Genomic DNA, 21,304 nt, shown 5'->3' on the forward strand with positions numbered 1-21,304 from the left:
AGTTTGCTATAATCCACATTCACCGAGTAAAACTTGTATGAATCGTTGAGACCCAGTTTGTTCCAGGGCTCTGGGTTATTCTTTCTTTTTTCTTTCTTTCTTTTTTTTTTTTGAGACTGAGTCTCGCTTCATCACCCAGGCGGGAGCGCAGTGTCGCGATCTAAACTCACTGCAAACTCCACCTCCAGAGTTCAATCAATTCTCTTGCCTCAGCCTCCTGAGTAGCTGGGATTACAGGCATATGCCACCACACCCAGCTAATTTTTTGTATTTTTAGTAGAGACAGGGTTTCACCATATTGGCCAGGCTGGCCTCGAATGCCTGGCCTCAAGTGATCTGCTCACCTCAGCCTCTCAAAATGCTGGGATTATAGACGTGAACCACCGCCCCAGGATTCTGGGTAATTCTTTCTGTCCCAACTAACATCTGGATTGGACAATGCCAGACTTAAGGCATATGATGCTGTTCTAATACCTCCAAATCCAATAAATAAAAAGAAGAGATCAAGCTCAGATGCTTCTTGGCCTGACTGAGGATCTGCTGGAGCTTGTTTGCAGCAGAAGTTGCCGATTCGAAAGGAGAGAACCAGCCTAGCTATCAGGCCCTAGACTAAGTAGTATCTACCCCAGATATTTTAACATGTATATTCACTTTGTATAAAGATGAAATGTATATGTTGCTTTGTAACTTAAAAAAAAAAACAACAAGAAAAAGAACTGGCCAGCCTCTGTGTGGTTCATGCCTATAATCCTAGCACCTTGGGAGGCCAAGGTGGGTGGATCACAAGATGAGAAGTTTGAGACCAGCTTGGCCAAGAGACCAGCCTGGCCAATATGGTGAAACCCTGTTTCTACTAAAAATACAAAAGTTAGCCAGGTGTAGTGGTGTGCGCCTACAATCCCAGCTACTCGGGAGGCTGAGGCAGGAGAATTGCTTGAACCTGGGAGGCGGAGGTTGCAGTGAGCTGAGATCACGCTATTGCATTCCAGCCTGGACGACAGAGTGAGACTCCGACTCAAAATAAATAAATAAATAAATAAATAAATAGTATCATTTTAATGACTGCAGAATATCCACTGTAAGTGTAGCTTAGCAGCTAATCAATCCTTTATCATTGGACATTCAGGTAGTTTACAGTTTAGTTGTTTTTATTTTTGTTTTTGGGAGGGCAGTTTGCTATTATAAACAATGCTAAAATGGACTAACTTTTAACTAAGCCTCTTCTTTTATTTTTTTTGAGACACAGTCTCACTCTGTTGCCCAGGCTTAGTGCAGTAGCACAATCTCGGTTCACTGCAACCTCCTTCTCCTGGGTTCAAGCTATTCTCAGGCCTCAGCCTCCCGTATAGCTTGGATTACAGGCACGTGCCACCATGCCCAGCTAATTTTTGCATTTTTAGTAGAGATGGGGTTTTGCCATGTTGACCAGACTGGTCTCGAACCCCTGACCTCAAGTGATCCCGCCTGTTTCGGCCTCCCAAAGTGCCGGGATTACAGTGGTGAGCCACTGCTCCTGGCCTTAAAGTTTCTTAATATACTCTTGTAATTACATTCTTGATTATTTTCTTAACTTTCCAGAAATGAAATGGCTGGGTCAGAAGACAATAAATAGCGATCTCTTTTAAGTAAAATGATGCACTTGCTTTTGGTTCTGTTTCTGCTACTTTGAGTAATCACTCATTTATTCATCATCCATTCACTTAACAAGCACAAGAAGCACAGAATAAAATGTGGTCCTTGTCTTCAAGGAGCTCATAATGGAATGGCAGAGGCAGGCAGGGCAACAGGCAATGAGAAGGAGTGACAATTGTGGTAGGCGGCTTTTGACAAGGTTTCCAGTGATCCCTGTCTCCTGATATGCATGCCCTTGTGTAATTCCCTACCCATGAATATACGCTGGACCTAGTGAATTGCTTCTGATGAATGGAATATGACAAAAGTGATAGGATGTCACTTCTGTGATTAGATTACAAATAACTGTGATTTCCATCTTGATAGCTCTCTCTCTCTTTTTCTTTCCCTCTCATTTGCTTGGTCTGATGAAGCCAGCTGCTACACTTACTTGATGGAGAGGCCTACATGGCAGGGAACCCAGGGAGGCCTCCCACCAGCAGCTCTTGAGGAACTGAGGCCTCAGTCCAACAGCCTGTGAGGAACTGAATTCTGCCAACCATCATGTGAGCTAGGAAGCAGATGTTTTCCACCGAGCCTTTGCTGACCAAGGACTTAGCTAAGCCATGCCTGGATGCCTGATCCATTAAAACTGAGAGAATGAAGGGGTATCGTCTTAAGCCCCTACATTTTGGAGAATTTGTTACATGGCAATAGATGACTAATACACAAGCAGAGTCGTACAAATGAGTGTGTGATAGATCCGGGCATGAAGGAGAAACATGAAACCACCATGGTGGGGAAGGGCCACGTCTGGTAGGAGTTCTCAGTGGAGGGCAGGCTTGCATTGCATTGCATTTTGCAAGCTAAGAAGGCATTAGTTAGGGGAAGAGAAGAAGTTTCCAGAACAAGCAAGTTCTGAGACCATTTCCCTAACCTGTATTACCAGATCACTTGTTGCACCCTTGGCTAGAGGTAAATTCACTGTGAAGTTAGCAGAGTTTAAGCCCCAGGGCCCCTCACCTGCATAAACTCCTTTTAAAGCCCAAGAAGGGTCCTAGTAATGTTGTGTTTACAATTCTGCATTATTTTTCTTAAGGAGAGCCGCCTAATTTAGGCCCCTGCATCGATGGACTTGCCAAGACCCTTTTAGCGCCCTGCCCCTCGACACTCTCAATCTGTAGCATATACTTACCAGTCCTTTTTGGCTCTGCCTCCTCAAATACTGTTTCTCAGCAGCTCACCCTAGCCCTTCAGCCTTTACTTCCTTAACCTAAACAATCCAGGTTCTGGAGTTTTCCCTACAGGCCCTGTTCTTTACCTCTTTAATCATCTTTATTGCTGTTTTTGTTTTATTTATTTATTTTATTGAGACGGAGTTTTGCTCTTGTTGCCCAGGCTGGAGTGCAGTGGCGCAATCTTGGCTCACTGCAACCTCCGCCTCCTGGGTTCCAGCAATTCTCCCGCCTCAGCCTTCCTGAATAGGTGGGATTACAGGCATGCACAACCACGCCAGGCTAATTTTGTATTTTAAGTAGAGATAAGGTTTCTCCATGTTGGTCAGGATGGTCTCTAACTGCTGACCTCAGGTGATCCACCCACCTTCGCCTCCCAAAGTGCTAGGATTACAGGCGTGAGCCACCACACCCGGCCTTTTACTGCTGTTTTTGAAGACTCAAAAAAGTTTTTCCTTAAATGGTAGTTTCCAGAATGGATGTGTTTTTGTAAAAGGCAAGCCTGGTTCCTGACCAGATGGCATTCAAGCAGGGAGGGCCACATGGGGCCCTGAGAACATCCTCTCTGCCCATTGTTTCCCTACCTCCCACCCCCAACTTTAGAATGACAAAGTTTCATCTGATGAAAGGAGGGAGTGGCTGGGGAGAAAGTAGAAGGGGCAACAGGAGAGGGGGCACCCTGCAACTTCCTTAGAGATGGGACCTCTCTTTTACGATGCTTTTGGCATCTCAAGCTGCTGATGGGTCCAAGAGGGAAGGAAACTGACATCACTCATACCTACTCTGTGCCAGGCACTTGGGCTTTCCAGACACTATATCATGGGATCCTTGCTACATCCCTGAAAGAGAAAGACTCCTCATTTTATTTTATTTTATTTATTTTTGAGACAGAGTCTCGGTCTGTTGCCCAGGCTGGAGTGCAATGGCACGATCTCAACTCACTGCAATCTCTGCCTCCCGGGTTCAATTGATTCTCCTGCCTCAGCCTCCCGAATAGCTGGGATTACAGGCATGAGCCACCATGCCCAGCTAATTTTTTAAAAAATATTTTTTGTAGAGATGGAAGTCTCTACAAAATTTTGTATTTTTAGTAGAGATGGGGTTTCTCCATGTTGGTCAGGCTGTTCTCAAACTCCTGACCTCAAGTGATCCGCCCACCTTGGCCTCCCAAAGTGTTGGGATTACAGGCGTGAGCCCCTGCACCTGACCAAAACTCCCCATTTTATTGCTGAGGAAACTGAAGCACAGCCAGCAAGGGCCAAGTCAGGCCCAGCTAACTTGAGAGTCCAGCCTCTAACCGCAGCCCATGAACCCCCATCCTTTATTGATTCTCCCAGGGGCTACTACCTACATTCAAGTCCTAGATGAAAATTGGTGAGCATCACAACAAAAATCCACTCAGAAATAAGTTTAATAAATGAAAAAGTCAGGCAGGCCAAACTCCTGATTCTGGGAGTTCTGTGTAATAGAAGAAGACTCATCAGTGACCTGGGAGTCCTCCCAGGGTTGGGATTCACTTCTAGAGAGAAAAAAAATATGTATTGACAAGAAAAGGCAGGAGATCTAGGCCCCTAATCAGAAGATGGGGATGAGAGTTAGGCTGGACAGAGTATAGTGTGGGAATAACAATGAACAATGAAAGCAATGAGAATAGCAACTATTGTTTACTGAGTGCTTACAAGGTGCCAGGCACTGTAATACACACACACACACACACACACACACACACACACTATATAGGTTAGTGCATTTCATCCTCACAGCAACCCCAACTAAATCTTACACACAGAAGCACTGGTGAAGCAGACCAAAGTCTGTGCTTCTGTGTTTAAAATTCTTCATCTTCAGGCTCCTCAACCTAAAAATAGAAATGATAACCATGACTTTTTAGTAGGGTTGCTGTATAAGCCTAGTTGGTTAAATGTAACCACTAGGCTTTCCTAAGTCTCGGAGAATGAGAATGGGAGAAATCTAGCCCCGGTAAATGACACAAACCTGGAGAAGCAGGGCTTACAAAGTGTAATAACTTGGGAGGGTGGGGCATAGGGGTGGCTAGGGCTCATCCAGACCCAGGTCTTCAGGCAGCAGAGGTGACTCATGGGAACCTCGGAAGCTAGCAGTTGAGTGCTTTGTACGAAATTTGCAAACAAAGCTCTTGGGTCCAGAGAGGGTGGAGAGATGCAGAGTCTATCAATACCCATTGGCCTCTCTCCAGATTGGCTCAGGAATCTGAGTGGGAGGAGCTTAGGTCTCAGGGATGCTGACGTGAGGCTGGACTAGGAAGCTGCAGCTCTCTGGGCTCTTTCACCTTCAAGGTGCTCCTACCCCAGCGCTGGAGTCACACACTTATGTTTGGATCCTGCCCTTCCCACCTCTGGGACTTCGACTTAATGATTTAACAACCTTGAGCCCCAGTTTTCTGTAAAGTGGAGAGAATCAGAATATATATAGCCAAATGATAGATAATAATTGTGCCCTTGGGAGAAGTCAGTGAGGTGCTGCATATGAAGGATTAACATGGTGCCTCGGATGGTGCATGCTAGTAAATAGCAGCCAGATTATTGCCAGATTCCTATTCAAGGGAGCCGAAGAAGCTTTTTCTGCTTTCCACTTCCTTTGCCTCCCCATCGCCTTCTTTGGTAGGGAAGCGGAATTGTATTCCAGAGGCAGAGTACATGTAATGCCTCTCTCACCTTTCGTTTCACCTCTGAATGATTTTTATTAGTTTTGTTGTTCACAGCTCATTTCACAAAGTTGTAATTTGTGTCTTGCCTGGAGAATATTAAACTGTCAGATAAAAGCAATAGATTTTTTTATGCTAGGAATTTTCACTATGCCAATTTTCTATGTCTTTTATAGATACAACATTGGGTCAGCCATGGTTCATTGATTGAAAACATCAGTGACCAATTCTGGTCTTAATAATAGCAACAACAAAAATATTTTATTGGAAAAATATGGGATAGCTTACCGAAGGGAAGCTGAAAGTCAAGCCTCAGAAAGAGCACACAGGGTAGCTCCGGGGATGTAGGTAGCAGGAAGTTTTGTTTGTTTGTTTGTTTTGTTTTATTTTGAAACAGGGTCTCACTCTGTCGCCCAGGCTGGAAGTGCAGTGGTGCAATCATGACTCACTGCAGCCTCAACCTCTAGGTTCAGGTGGTCCTCCTGCCTCAGCCCCCTGAGTAGCTGGGACCACAGGCGCATGCCACCGTGCCTAGCTAATTTTTTTATTTTTTATTATTTGTAGAGACAGGGTCTTGCTATGTTGCCTAGGCTGGTCTTGAACTCGTAGGCTCAAGCAATCCTCCAGCCTTGGCCTCCAAAAATGCTGGGATTAGAGGGTGAGCCACCATACCTTGCCTCATAATACCTTCTAATTGCTAGTTCATTTTCAAATTTCCTCGATTGTTATAAGAATTTTTTTTTTTTTTTTTTTTGAGATGGAGTCTTGCTCTGTCGCCCAGGCTGGAGTGCAGTGGCACGATCTTGGCTCACTGCAACCTCTGCCTACCGGGTTCAAGCAATTCTCCTGCCTCAGCCTCCTAAGTAGCTGGGATTACAGGCACCTGCCACCTCACCTGGCTAATTTTTGTATTTTTAGAAGAGATGGGGTTTCACCATGTTGATCAGGCTGGTCTCGAACTCCTGGCCTTGTGATCCACCCATCTCGGCCTCCCAAAGTTCTGGGATTATAGGCGTGAGCCATCATGCCTGGCCTAGGAATGTATTTTGTAGACTTTTTCCCAAATCAGGATTGTATCAAAGTTCACTCCTTGCGATTGGTTATTGGGTCTCTTTACTCTCTTTTAGTCTAAATCCCCTACATTTGTGGATTTTTCATGATGTTGACATTTTGAAGAGTTCAGGCTAGTTGTGTAAAAAATTTTATTTTTTTTGGTACAGTATTTTTTATTATGGTAAAATATGCATAAGATTACAGTTTTAACTATTTTAAAGTGTACAAATCTGTGGCATTAAGTACATTTATAATGTTGTACAATTATCACCACTGTCAATTTCTGAACTTTTTTTTTTTTTTGAGATGGAGTCTTGCTCTGTCGCCAGGCTGGAGTGCAATGGCGCGATCTCGGCTCACCGCAACTTCCACCTCCCGGGTTCAAGCAATTCTCCTGCCTCAGCCTCCTGAGTAGCTGGGACTATAGGCGTGCACGACCACAGCCAGCTAATTTTTGTGTTTTTAGTAGAGACAGGGTTTCATCATCTTGGCCAGGATGGTCTCAGCCTCTTGACCTCGTGATCTGCCTGCCTCAGACTCCCAAAGTGCCGGGATTACAGGCTTGAGCCACTGCGCCCGGCCAATTTCTGGAACTTTTTTTATCATCACAAACTAAAACTCTGTACCACCAAACAATAACCCTCCATTACTTCTTACCTCTAGCTCCTGGGAACCTTTATTCTACCATCTGTATCTATGAATTTGCCTATTTTAGGTACCTCGTGTAAGTGGAATCATATAATATTTGTATTTGGCTTATTTCACTTAGCATAATGTTTTCAAGTTTCAGCCATGTTGTAGCACGTAACAGAATTTCATTCTCTGCATTGCTCTTTTTTTTTTTTGAGACAGAGTCTTGATCTGTCACCCAGGCTGGAGTGCAATGGTGTGATCTCGGCTCACTGCAACTTCTACCTCCCAGGTTCAAGCCATTCTCCTGTCTCAGCCTCCCGAGTAGCTGGGACTACAGGCAGGCACCACCATGTCCAGCTAATTTTTGTATTTTTAGTAGAGATGGGGTTTCACCATGTTGGCCAGGCTGGTCTTGAATGCCTGACCTCAAGTGACCCACCTGCCTTGGCCTCCTGAGGTGCTGGGATTACAGGTGTGAGCCACTGCACCCGGCCTGCATTGCTCTTTCAAGTTAATTTATTTGAGTCTTATATTTATTTTCTTATAACTTTTTAAACTTTTTTTTAACATGAAGGAATGTATTTAGATGTATTCTCAAATTTAAGAGAATCAGTCTAGACTTTTATGCTGGCCAAGTTAATTAGATTTAGATTAGTGAGCTCATAGTGAGTGGGTTAATTTATCACCAAATTGGAGTAAAATTAACCTTCCAAAATGAACATAGTTTATAGCTTTGAATGAATAACCACCATTTCCTATAACAAACATTCTTTTAAAAATGTAGTTTCCTATAATAAAAATTAATGGCCTCAGGATTACAAGTAAATACTCCCTGGGATTATTAAAACAAGCATATCAATAGTATAGAAAAGCTCTTTGTCTTTTTAATTAAAAGACTTAGTCTATTTTTATGATGACATAGTTCAGAATTCTTTTAGATGTATCTTAAATTTTATGGTAACTCTTATGCAGAAATTCACTAACCCTCGGCTTTGTCTTTTTAAACAAAGCAGGCTGGATAATTAAGCGCTTGGCATTCTCTAAAGCACTTAGGCGAATAGCATCTCAAGTTTCCTGATAAAGATCAGGTCTTTGAGATTTATTATAATTTTTTTCTACATCTCTATACTCACGAAAGCTTCATAGTATAGATTTTGTTGTTGTTGTTGAGACGGAGTTTTGCTCTTGTCGCCGAGGCTGGAGTGCGATGGTGCGATCTCGGCTCACTGCAACCTCTGCCTTCTAGATTCAAGCGATTCTCCTGCCTCAGTCTGGGATTACAGGCACCTGCCACCACACCCAGCTAATTTTTGTATTTTCAGTGGAGACAGGATTTCACCATGTTGGCCAGGCTGGTCTTGAACTTCTGGCCTCAAGAGATCCACCCGTCTTGGCCTCCCAAACTGTTGGGATTACAGGCATGAGCCACCATGTCTGGCTCATAGTATAGCTTCTGTAAGTCCATTGTTTTCTGATTTTTAATCACTTACATATGTATGTATCTGTCATAATTCTAAACACTTTACATATGTTTGTTATTTAACTCTATGAGATAAAGGCTTTTAAAAAAATCTTTTTTTGGTGCATTTAAATTTTATTTGAAATTTCATTTTTATTTATTTATTTTTGAGCAGAGTTTTGCTCTGTCGCTCAGGCTGGAGTGCAGTGGAGCGATCTCAGTTCACTGCAATCTCTGCCTCCTGGGTTCAAGAGATTCTCGTGCCTCAGCCTCCCGAGTAGCTGGGGTTATAGGCATGTACCACCACACCCAGCTAATTTTTGTATTTTTAGTAGAGACGAGGTTTCACCATGTTGGCTAGGCCACTCCTCACCTTATGTGATCCACTTGCCTTGGCCTCCCAAAGTGCTGGGATTACAGGCGTGAGCCACCGCGCACAGCCCATGCTGTTTTAAATCTCCATTTTACATGCGTGAAAACTGAGGCACTGAGCAATACTCGACCTGTCCAAATGCACACAACTATAAGTGGGAGAGCCAGGATTCAAACATGCAATCTGTTTCTAGAGTCCTTGAAAGTCTATACATTCTTACTATGGGGGAAGAAGAAGAAAGAAAGAAAACGAAAGCGAAGTTGACAGAATGTATGACATGGTCCCTTCTATCCACAAGAAACATCCATTACTAACAGTTAATTTTCTTGTTGTTGTTTTTTGTTTTTTTTTTTTTGAGACAGAGTCTTGATGTGTTGCCCAAGTTGGAGTGCAATGGTGCGATCTTGGCTCACTGCAACCTCTGCTTCCCGAGTTCAAGCAATTCACTTGCTTCAGCCCCCTGAGTAGCTGGGATTACAGGCATGCGCCACCATGCCTGGTTAGTTTTTGTATTTTTAGTAGAGATGGGGTTTCACCATGTTGGCCAGGCTGGTCTTGAACTCCTGACCTCAGGTGATTCGCCCACCTCAGCCTCCCAAAGTGCTGGGATAACAGGTGTGAACCACCATGCCTGGCGAACAGTTTATGTTTTAACTTTAAATCTAATTATAGAGTACAAATACACAGATAATGGCATTCCTCGGGGGAAGGGATAGCCATAATTTTTTTTTTTTTTTTTTTTTTTGAGATGGAATCTAGCTCTGTTGCCCAGGCTGGAGTGCACTGGCATGATCCTGCTCACTGCAACCTCTGCCTCCTGGGTTCAAGCGATTCTTTTGCCTCAGCCTCCCGAGTAGAGAGTAGCTGGGACTACAGGCATGTGCCACCATGCCTGGCTAGGTTTTGTATTTTTAGTAGAGACAGGGTTTCACCGTGTTGGCCAGACTGGTCTCAAATTCCTGACCTCAAGTGATCCACCCACCTTGGCCTCCCAAAGTGCTGGGATTGCAGGTATTAGCCACGGCACCTGGCCGGTATAGCCATGATTAAAAGCAAATATGAATCCATTATCTGGTTGGCAGGAAACTTCCAAGCAACCTAAGTTTGACACAACTCACTCTCTGGAATTGGACAGGGATACGGGCCCCCACTAACCCAGCTAACTCAGCTTAAATGTGGGCAGCTGACAACTGCTGGGTCAGTCTAGTGCTCAATAGGGCAAAGGCAGGGGCAGAAACCAGGTATCCCAGATGAGTCAGCCAGAAAAGATAATCCAGCACCAGCAGGTCTGTAGGTCTTGTGCTGGCCATGAGGACAGTTCTCAGTGAAGCAGAGTCCCAGGGCTGTGCCAAAACAGCTGTTACTGGTTGTGTGCAAGAAGATACTGTCTGAAGTGTGTTAATCAAAATGAAAGGCATCCTGGTAGGAGAGTATTGAACATGGTATGTGTATAGCCATGTGTGGGAATCAGGCATCCAGAAATGGACAAAGTGGGGCCACTGCAAATGGTACAAGAATGAATATACACAATGACTTAGGTCAGTAGTTCTCAAATGTTTTGATATCAGGATCCCTTAATGCTGTTAAAAATTACTTGTAACCCCTATGGCCGGGCACGGTGGCTCACGCCTGTAATCCCAGCACTTTGGGAGGCCAAGGTGGGTGGATCACTTGAGGTCACAAGTTCGAGATCAGCCTGGCCAATATGGTGAAACTCCATCCCTGCTAAAAAAACAACAAAAACAAAAAAATTAGCCAGATGCAGTGGCATGTGCCTGTAATCCCGGCTACTCAGGAGACTGAGGCATGAGAATCGCTTGAACCCAGGAGGCAGAGGTTGCAGTGAGCTGAGATCGCGCCATTGCACTCCAGCCTGGGCAACAGAAAGAGACTCCTATCAAAAAAAAAAAAAATTACTGGTGACCCCAAAGAGCTTTTGTTTATATGGATTATAGCTATTTATATTTTCTCTTTTAGAAATTAAAACTGAAGAAGCTTGAAAATGCAAGAATATACCAGCACACATTCCATTAGCCATTAGCAATGAATCAGCACATAGTCCCTGGAAAATTCCACCACACCTTTGAAAGAATGAGAGTGAAAAAGGCAAATAATGAGTTAGTATCATTTTTAAAGTAGTTTTGATTTCACTTACTCCCTGTTAGTGTCTTGGAGGTCTCTAGGAGGTCTCCAGACCAAATTTTGAGAATTACTGGTCTAAATAATATATAGTAGGCTGGGTGCGGTGGCCCACGCCTATAATCCTAGCACTTTGGGAGGCCGAGGCAGGCGGATCATGTGAGGTTAGGAGTTTAAGACCAGCCTGGCCAATATGGTGAAACCCCATCTCTACTAAAAATACAAAAATTAGTAAGGCATGGTGGTGCATGCCTGTAGTCCCAGGTACTCAGGAGGCTGAGGCAGGAGAATTGCTTGAACCTGGGAGGTAGAGGTTGCATTGAACCGAGATTGCACCACTGCTCTCCAGCCTGGGAAACAGAGTGGGACTCTCAAAAAAAAAAAAAAAAAAAGAAGAAGAAGTTAGGACTGGGTTAGTACTGTTTTTGCAAGCTATCATTGCTGCTAGTACCTTTCATTCATTCATTTTTGTTTTTGTTTTTTGAAGACAGAGTCTTACTCTGTTATCCAGGCGGAGTGCAGTGGTGCTATCTCAGCTCACTGCAACATCTGTCTCCCAGGTTCAAGTGATTCTTCTTCCTCAGCCACCATGCCTGGCTAATTTTTGTATTTTTAGTAGAGACAGGGTTTTGCCATGTTGGCCAGGCTGGTCTCGAACTCCTGGCCTCAAGAGATCCATCCAAAGTGCTGGGATTCCAGTTGTGAGCCACCACGCCCGGTCTATTACTGCTACTACTTTTCAAGACTCAGAGAGACTAGAAACGGAAATTCTGGGCTGGGAGTGGTGGCTCACACCTGTAATCCCAGCACTTTGGGAGGCTGAGGCGGGTGGATCACTTGAGGTCAGGAGTTCAAGACCAGCCTGACCAACGTGGTGAAACCCCATCTCTACTAAGAATGTAAAAATTGGCTGGGCACAGTGGCTCACACCTGTAATCCCAGCACTTTGGAGGCCGAGGCAGGCGGATCATGTGAGGTTAGGAGTTTAAGACCAGCTGGCCAATATGGTGAAACCCCATCTCTACTAAAAATACAAAAAATTAGTAAGGCATGGTGGTGCATGCCTGTAGTCCCAGGTACTCAGGAGGCTGAGGCAGGAGAATTGCTTGAACCTGGGAGGTAGAGGTTGCATTGAACCGAGATTGCACCACTGCTCTCCAGCCTGGGAAACAGAGTGGGACTCTCAAAAAAAAAAAAAAAAAAAAAGAAGAAGAAAGTTAGGACTGGGTTAGTACTGTTTTTGCAAGCTATCATTGCTGCTAGTACCTTTCATTCATTCATTTTTGTTTTTGTTTTTTGAAGACAGAGTCTTACTCTGTTATCCAGGCCGGAGTGCAGTGGTGCTATCTCAGCTCACTGCAACATCTGTCTCCCAGGTTCAAGTGATTCTTCTTCCTCAGCCACCATGCCTGGCTAATTTTTGTATTTTTAGTAGAGACAGGGTTTTGCCATGTTGGCCAGGCTGGTCTCGAACTCCTGGCCTCAAGAGATCCATCCAAAGTGCTGGGATTCCAGTTGTGAGCCACCACGCCGGTCTATTACTGCTACTACTTTTCAAGACTCAGAGAGACTAGAAACGGAAATTCTGGGCTGGGAGTGGTGGCTCACACCTGTAATCCAGCACTTTGGGAGGCTGAGGCGGGTGGATCACTTGAGGTCAGGAGTTCAAGACCAGCCTGACCAACGTGGTGAAACCCCATCTCTACTAAGAATGTAAAAATTGGCTGGGCACAGTGGCTCACACCTGTAATCCCAGCACTTTGGGAGGCCGAGGTGGGCAGATCACGAGATCAGGAGACCGAGGCCATCCTGGCTAACATGGTGAAACCCCGTCTCTACCAAAAATACAAAAAATTAGCTGGGCGTAGTGGCAGGTGCCTGTAGTCCCAGCTACTCGGGAAGCTGAGGCAGGAGAATGGCGTGAACCCGGGAGGCAGAGCTTGCAGTGATTGCAGATCGCACCACTGCACTCCAGCCTGGGGGACAGAGAGAGACTCCGTCTCAAATAATATAAAAATTAGCCGTGTGTGGTGGCAGGTGCCTGTAATCCCAGTTACTTCAGAGGCTGAGGCAGGAGAATTGCTTGAACCTGGAAGGTGGAGGTTGCAGTGAGCTGAGATTGTGTCATTACACTCTAGCCTGGGAGACAAGAGCAAAACTTCTTCTCAAAACAAAACAAACTGATATTCTGCTGCAGAAAAACCCCATGTCTCCAGCAATGATCATATTGGCCAACACAAACAGCCAAGTGCAGGAAATGGCTTCTTCCTCATTTCTCCCTTACAAATCTTACCTAAATACATCTAATGGACCATATCTAGTTCTCACCCAGAATCCTACATGGATGGAAGCCTGTGAAATGCCATTTATAAAATTCCACCTCTGCAGTGTGAGAAGGTTCACTAGAATGAAGTAGGAAAGTGTTAAGTCCCAGCTGAACATATTCAACACACATTTCTGTCTATGGATTGATTAGAATGTGAGCTCCACGAGGGCAGAGAGTTTAGCCTGATTTGTGGTGTTTTCGTTTTGTTTCGTTTTTGAGACAGGGTCTCACTCGGTCACCCAGGCTGGAGTGTAGTGGCGCAACCATAGGTCACTGCAGACTCGAACTCCTGGAGTCAAGCAATTCTTCCACCTCAGCCTCCTGAGTAGCTGAGACTACAGGCATGTGTATTGGTGATATTGGTGATACTCTTTCTTTTTTTTTGAGTTTTGCTCTTGTTGCCCAGGCTGCTGGAGTGCAATGGCTTGATCTCGGCTCACTGCAACCTCTGCCTCCCAGGTTCAATCAATTCTTCTGCCTCAGCCTCCCAAGTAGCTGGGACTACAGGCGCCCGCCACCACGTCCAGCTAATTTTTGTATTTTTAGTAGAGGCAAGGTTTCACCATGTTGGCCAGGATGGTCTCGATCTTTTGACCTCGTGATCTGCCCGCCTCAGCCTCCCAAAGTGTTGGGTTTACAGGTATGAGCCACTGCACTCAGACAGAATTTCCTGCCTTTTTAAGGTTGCATAGTATTCCATTATATGTATACCAAATGTGTTTATACATTCATCCATCAATGGACATTTGGGTTGCTTCCATCTCTTAGCTATTGTGAATAGTGCTGCTGTGAACATGGGTGTGCAAATATCTCTTGGAGATCCTGCTTTCAATTCTTAGGGATACATACCCAGAAGGGGACTGCTGGATCATACGTTAGTTCTATTTTCAATTTTTTTCAGGAACCACCATATTGCTTTCCATAAGGTTGCGCCATTTTACAATCCTACCAACTACAGATTGCTTTTAGAAGCTCAACGATATAGAACATCAACAGAAATAAAATCCAGACCATTGTACTTCATATATGTCAATCAGGAGGGTTTAAATTAATAACTCTTATAAAACACTGATCATACATTCATCATGTCTTTTCAAAATGGAAATATATAAATTAGAGGTCTTATTTTTATTATTTTACTTTATTTTTATATATTTGTTTATTTTTTGAGACGGAATCTCTCACTCTGTCCCCCAGGCTGCAGTGCAGTGGTGCCATCTCAGCTCACTGCAAGCTCTGCCTCCTGCAATTCTCATGTCTTAGCCTGCTGAGTAGCTGGGACTACAGGTGCCTGCCACCACACCTGGCTAATTTTTGTATGTTTTGTAGAGATGAGGTTTCACCATATTGGCCAGGCTGATCTTGAACTCCTGACCTCAGGTGATCTGCCTGCCTCAGCCTCCCAAAGTGCTAGGATTACAGGTGGGAGCTGTGCCCAGCCTTTGGATTTTATTCTTTTTTTTTTTTTTTTGAGATGGAGTCTTGCTCTGTAGCTCAGGCTGGAGTGCAGTGGCACGATCTCAGTTTACTGCAACCTCTGTCTCCCGGGTCCTGGTTCAAGCAATTCTCTTGCCTCCCGAGAAGCTGGGATTACAGGCATGCGCCACCATGCCCAGCTATTTTGTATTTTTAGTAGAGACGGGGTTTCACCATGTTGGCCAGGATGGTCTCGATCTCGTGACATTGTGATCCACCTGCCTCAGCCTCCCAAAGTGCTGGGATTAAGGCGTAAGCCACCGTGCCCGGCCTGGATTTTATTCTTTTTTTTTTTTTTTTGAGACAGAGTCTCTGTTGCCCAGGCTGGAGTGCAGTGGCACGATCTCGGCTCACTGCAAGCTCCGCCTCCCAGGTTCACGGCATTCTCCTGCCTCAGCCTCCCGAGTAGCTGGGACTACAGGCGCCCACCACCAGGTCCGGGTAATTTTTTTGTATTTTTAGTAGAAACGGGGTTTCACCGTGTTAGCCAGGATGGTCTTGATCTCCTGACCTCGTGATCCACCCACCTTGGCCTCCCAAAGTGCTGGGATTACAGGCGTGAGCCACCGCGCTTGGCCTGGATTTTATTCTTAAATGACTGTAAAGACACTGGAGTGCCAGCAAGGTACAGCTTCTGCTCTGAGGAGGAATTTGCATGCTGTCTTGTAACTCTGTTTTAGAATCATAGCTGCCACATAATGATATTTTGGTAAATGTTAGAATACATATATGATGGTGGTCCCATAAGATTATATAATATTTTTACTCTACCTTTTCTATGTTTTTTATATGTTTAAATACACAAATACATGCCATTGTGTTACAATTGCCTACAGTATTTAGTACAGTCACATGCTGTACAGATCTGTATCCTAGGAGGAATAGGTTATACCATATAGCTTAGGTGTGTATAAGTCCATTTTACGATGTTCATACAATGATGAAACTACCTAATGAGGCATTTCTCAGAACATATTCCTGTCTTTAAACAGCGTGTATATGTATGTAAATACTTTAGGCATAACCTTTCTGGGGCTATTGCATTGGTTACTCATGGGCTCCCTCTGGTGGAATTGGTGGCTCAGTTTGCAGGGTTTTCAGACCAGGAAAAGCAAAGTAAATGAGCAATTTAGCCTTCCATTCAACAAACATTTACTGAGTGCCTACAATGTACCAGGCTCCATTCTGGTGCTGAAAAACATCCGTGAACAAATTGGACAAACATCCATGGACTCATAGAGCTTACATTGTGGTAGGGGGAGAGAGACACTAAGCCAAATTTACAAGCAACTTGTTGGATGGGAAAGTACAAGGAGGATGGTAGTGTTCCAATTTGAAATGTAGTGTCAGGGAAGATCTCATTGAGAAAGTGACATGTGAATAAAGATGTAAATGAGGTGAGCGGGTGAATGATGCAGGTATCTGGGGGAAGAGCACTCCAGGCAGACGGATTAAAAAGCACAAAGGCCCTGAGCCTACCTGCAGGTTTGAGGAATGGCAGAGGCCAGTGTGCTTTAAGGGGAAGGATGACAGAAGGAGTAGGAGTTGAGGTTAGAGTAGAGTTGTACTGAAGCTGTCAAATCTTGAGGGTCCTGTAGGCCAATATAAGGATTTTGGTTTTCACTCTGAAATAGGAATGCATTGGAAGAGGGACATGATCTAATTAAGGTTTTAATAGGAGCCCATTGCTACCATATTAATAGATTGTGGGGGCCGGGCATGGAGGCTCACGCCTGTAATCCCAGCACTTTGGGAGGCTGAGGCGGGCGGATCACTTGAGGCCAGGAGTTCAAGACCTGGCCAACATGGCAAAACCCCATCTCTACTAAAAATGTAACAATTAGCCGGGTGTGCTGTCAGGCGCCTGTAATCCCAGCTATTCAGGAGGCTGAGGCAGGAGAACCCAGGAGCCGGAGGTTGCAGTGAGCTGAGATCAGGCCACTACACTCCAGCCTGGGTGACAGAGGGAGACTCCATCTGAAAAAAAAAAAAAGATTGTAGGAAGGCAAGGGTATAAATAGGGCACTCACAGTCACTGACTGACTGGTTTATACCAACGGAGGCAGTAAATGGTCAGATTCTGGACAGATTTTGAAGGCAGATCTTGCAGAACTTGCTGATGGAGTAGATGTGGGATGTGAGAGAGGAGTTAAGGATCTTAGAAAATGATGTTGCTTAGTACATTGTTGTCATCGGAAGAGGTGATCAAATATACAGTCAAAAAATGTAGAAAAAAGTGTTTTCTGGATTTTGTTATTTGTGGTATTTGTGAGCTAATAAAAATGTTTTCATTTTTTCTCATTATAAAAGTTTCACTTTTATATCTAATATTGTATTTGTAATTTTGGATTTTTTTTTTTTTGACAGCATCTCACTCTGTTGCCCAGGCTGGAGTGCAGTAGCATAACCGTAACTCACAGCAGCCTCTACCTCCCGGGCTCAGTCAGATGCGTGCCACCACACCTGGCTAATTTTTCTGTCTTTGTTGTTGTTGTTGTTGTTTTGCTTTCTTTTGTAGAGACAGGGTCTAACTTGGTTGTCCAGGGTGATCTCCAACTCCTGGGCTCAAGCAACCCGCCGACCTCGGCCTCCCAAAGCGCTAGGATTTCAGGCATGAGCCATTGCGCCTGGCCTTGATTATTTTAAAGAGGCCCCAAAATTGAATAAACGTCAAGTCTCCACAAAGCCTGAATTCAACCTTGCTTCTGGCCCATACTTGGGTTGTAATTTAAAATTAACAAAACATTTAAGAATTTTGTTTCTGAAAACAGTGTGCACGAAGTGAGTTGTAAGCTTAATATAATATTAAGAATAAACTAAATTTGGGAATAAAAAGATCACCTTGGGGTCAGGTGCAATGGCTCACGCCTGTAATCCCAGCACTATGGGAGGCCGAGGGGGGCAGATCAACTGAGCTCCAGAGTTGGAGACCAGCCTGGGCAACATGGCAAAACCCCGACGGTACCGAAAAATACAAAAATTAGTCAGACGTGGTGGTGAGCACCGGTAGTCTTAGCTACTCGGGAGGCTGAGGGGGGAGGATCACTTGAACCCGGGAGGCGGGGGTTGCAGTGAGCTGAGATGGCGCCACTGCACTCCAGCCTGGGCGACAGAGCTAGACTCTGTCAAAAGCAAAAAAAAAAAAAAGGCTGGACGCGGTGGTTCACGCCTGTAATCCCAGCACTTTGGGAGGCCGAGGCGGGCGGATCACCTGAGGTCGGGAGTTCGAGACCAGCCTGACCAACATGGAGAAACCCCGTCTCTACTAAAACTACAAAATTAGCCGGGTGTGGTGGCACATGTATGTAATCCCAGCTACTTGAAAGGCTGAGGCAGGAGGATCGCTTGAACCAGGGAGGTGGAGGTTGCAGTGAGCCAAGATCGCGCCACTGCACTCCAGCCTGGGCAACAAGAGCGAAACTCCATCTCAAAGAAAAAAGAAAAAAGAAAAAGAACAAAGAAAAAAGATCACCTTGGGCTAGCCTCCCAAATGTCTTCCAAAACTTCCCACTCATTCTCCTTCCCATAGTTTTTCTAAATCTACCAAATGCACCTAGCACTTCTCACGTTCCTTTTACCGAGGTAGGGAATAAGCGCATTTTTAAAGACCTCCTTAAAAGTGAAGGCTGTAGCACCATCGGGACTGCCCGGGACTCACGCAGAAGCTGCCGTCTCAGTGGCATCGAGAGGGGCGTGGCCATGAGCGGGGCTCGCCGTGCCGGCGGAATGGGCGGAGCCTAGGCGCTTCCCCGCCCGGTCATACTCAACACATGCGCCCTGAGGCTTCTAGTGGAACGAGGTGTGGATCGTGAGGGGACTCTGGCCGCTTACTTCCGGTTCCTAGGGATGCGCATCCGGGTCACACTAACGCCGCGGTTTCCTCCGCTCGTTTGGTTCTACTGTGGGTCTGGACTGGTCTCCATGTCCTGCTGTGGGACTTTTACAGCCTTTGGGTGAGTCTCCGCTGCCGACAGGGTTTGAGCGCAGCCGGTTGAGCACGGCCTGAAAGGTCTAGCGTTCTGCCTCGGTCCTTGGGTGTGGGAGTCTATTCGCCTGTCCCTTGTCCCTGCAGTGCTTCACTCACCTCAGCCCTTTCCTTCACGCTGGCCTCGCTTTATTCACCTCAGCTTAGCCTTCTCGCGCTTCTGTGCATCCCTCGCCTTGCTGTTTTTCCTCAGCGTCATCAGCCCTTTTCCAACCTCGGTTTCTTGCCTTACACCTCAGAGCTTCTCTCAGCCACTGCCTCTCCTTTTTTCTCCACCTCCCTTCTTTTAGCACCTCTTTTCCCCTACCCCGATCTGGGATCTCAGCGTTCTTTCACCGGGCGAGACGGCCCACCTTCTAATTGCTCTCACTCTTCACCACTGAGAAACTGAGCCTCTCTCTAGGGTCTTAGGTCGTTGTCCCCCAACTTTCTTCACCTTTGATCATTCCTCCTGGGACCAGTAGGTGACAGTGCTTCTCCTAGGGTTCTCCTGCCTGTCCTTAGCTAGAGGAGGGCTTTGCCAAAGCCCCGAAATGGGAAGACTTCCCCAGCCTGGGGGAAGTTTTGCCTTAAGGCGCTGGGTTAGACTGAACTCTGGTAGCTTCCATAGTTAGGGTTCCACAAAGGCGTTCCTAGTTCTTCGCTTTACCTCAGTTTTGGGGCTCTCTCAAGAGCAGCTAACAGGTGGCAGGCACACGGTACTGCTAGCGGTTGGGCTGGCGCGATCTTGTGCATTGACAAGTCATGAGGACGTTCTGTCAGTTTTGTGTTCCCATGAGAATGGATGTGCACAGCTGAGACAAAAATGCGAATGTTTGGGGACGTTCAGCTCTGTTTTCGGCGTGGACGTTTCTTAGAGGACACTTGTGATGATAGAGGACAGGGTTTGTGAGGAGATCATTAGCCCCAGATATATGAATTTATTGTGTTGTTAGCGAAAAGTGTTCTGCTGAAGAGTTCACTGTAGTAATTTCAAAGTAATCTTTAAACTTAGTATGCACACATGCGTTTTTTCATTTTTACCCTATTAAGTTTTCTACTTGTCTTCCTTTTCCTTCATTAGCCAGACATTACTTAGAATTACATTACTCAGAAGTACATTGCTTAGTACTTTTGTGGGTTTTTTTCTTACCATTTCCACCTTTGTCGTAAAACTGTCATTTTCTCATTTTGAGATTTAGGGCACCTTTCTTAAATTTCCCTAGAGGTTTAAAGTCATTTATAACATGAAAGAATTGCATTTAATAATGGTTAGTGCCCCCTTTGCCAACTTTCGTGATCTAAAGTATAGGCTTGGATAATCTTCATTTTTTCCCGATGTTTATGGTGTATATCTAGCACTTGATTGCAGAGGTTTTTGTGTGATCAGTTTCTGTAATCTATAAATTGTGCTTTAAAATGCAGTACTTCAGTAAGAACTTAAATACAGCTCTGAGCACCTGCTTATCTTTTGGCTAATTAGCTATAGAAAAATGTCCTTCATTATATGATACATATACATATGAGAGTGTATAGACCTTGGCTTATTCCAAAATTGGGCTCTCTTTGGCTGTTTTTAGCAAAGGACTTTGGAGTTTGGCCATGTTAGTCCTAGAAGCCACAGAGAAGGACCCTTCTAATTGGCTTTCAGGATTTACCTAACTGCTAAGCGAAGCCTCTTTGAAAGTTTCTTATGTGTACCTCCTCCCCACTACCTAGCTCTAGCTTCTGTCCAACCTGGCCTTACTATTTTCCATCCTTCAAAACTAACCCCAATGTGTATGACGTACTCCAGCTGCTTCCTTACCTTCAGGTTTATGGGCTTCATTTAAGCCATGAGAATGCCAGCTTTATTAATGCAGATTAATATAAGAACGTTAAACCCCAAAAATGATGGGAAATCACTCTGTCTTCAAAACAATAGAAAATAATAAAATCTACTTTTAAAGATTATATACCATTGTCAGTAGTAAGAAGTGGCACTTTTATTTACAAAGCATAAAGAAATTAGGGTTTAAGTCTGGTATGGTGGCTCACACCTATAATCCCCAGCACTTTGGAAGCCCAAGGTGGGAGGATTGGCCAGGAGTTCAAGACCAGCCTGGGCAACATAGACAAAATTAGCCTGGTGTAGTGGTGTGCGCCTGTAGTCCCAACTGCTCAGGAGGTTGAGGTTGGAGAATCGCTTGAGCCCAAGATTTTGAGGTTACAGTGAGCTGTGATCACAACACTGCACTCCACAGGGCAACAGAGTGAGACCCTGTCTCTTAAAAAATAAATAAATAAATTACAACTTAAGCAGTTAATCATTTTTCCAAGGTCATTTTTTTTTAAGTCCCATACGTGCTCTCA

General features: G+C 44.9%; 1 protein-coding gene across 12 annotated transcripts in view; it reads left to right on the forward strand.

The window, feature by feature from the left end:
- The first annotated feature begins 18,763 nt into the window (after window positions 1-18,763).
- EYA3 (EYA transcriptional coactivator and phosphatase 3) overlaps window positions 18,764-21,304 on the forward strand; it is a 121,965-nt gene continuing 119,424 nt past the window's right edge. For 4 of the 12 annotated variants that reach the window (XM_033227536.1, XM_033227540.1, XM_033227535.1 and 1 more), the window contains exon 1: window positions 18,765-18,941. The gene's annotated coding sequence lies outside the window, so the exon portion shown is untranslated. Of the gene's footprint in view, window positions 18,942-21,304 lie in introns of all 12 variants that reach the window. The other 8 variants (XR_004441003.1, XM_033227537.1, XM_033227538.1 and 5 more) reach the window with 3 other exon arrangements.

This window comes from Trachypithecus francoisi, unplaced genomic scaffold (assembly GCF_009764315.1).
Source record: "Trachypithecus francoisi isolate TF-2019V2 unplaced genomic scaffold, Tfra_2.0 Lachesis_group12, whole genome shotgun sequence".
Classification (NCBI taxonomy): Eukaryota; Metazoa; Chordata; class Mammalia; order Primates; family Cercopithecidae; genus Trachypithecus; species Trachypithecus francoisi.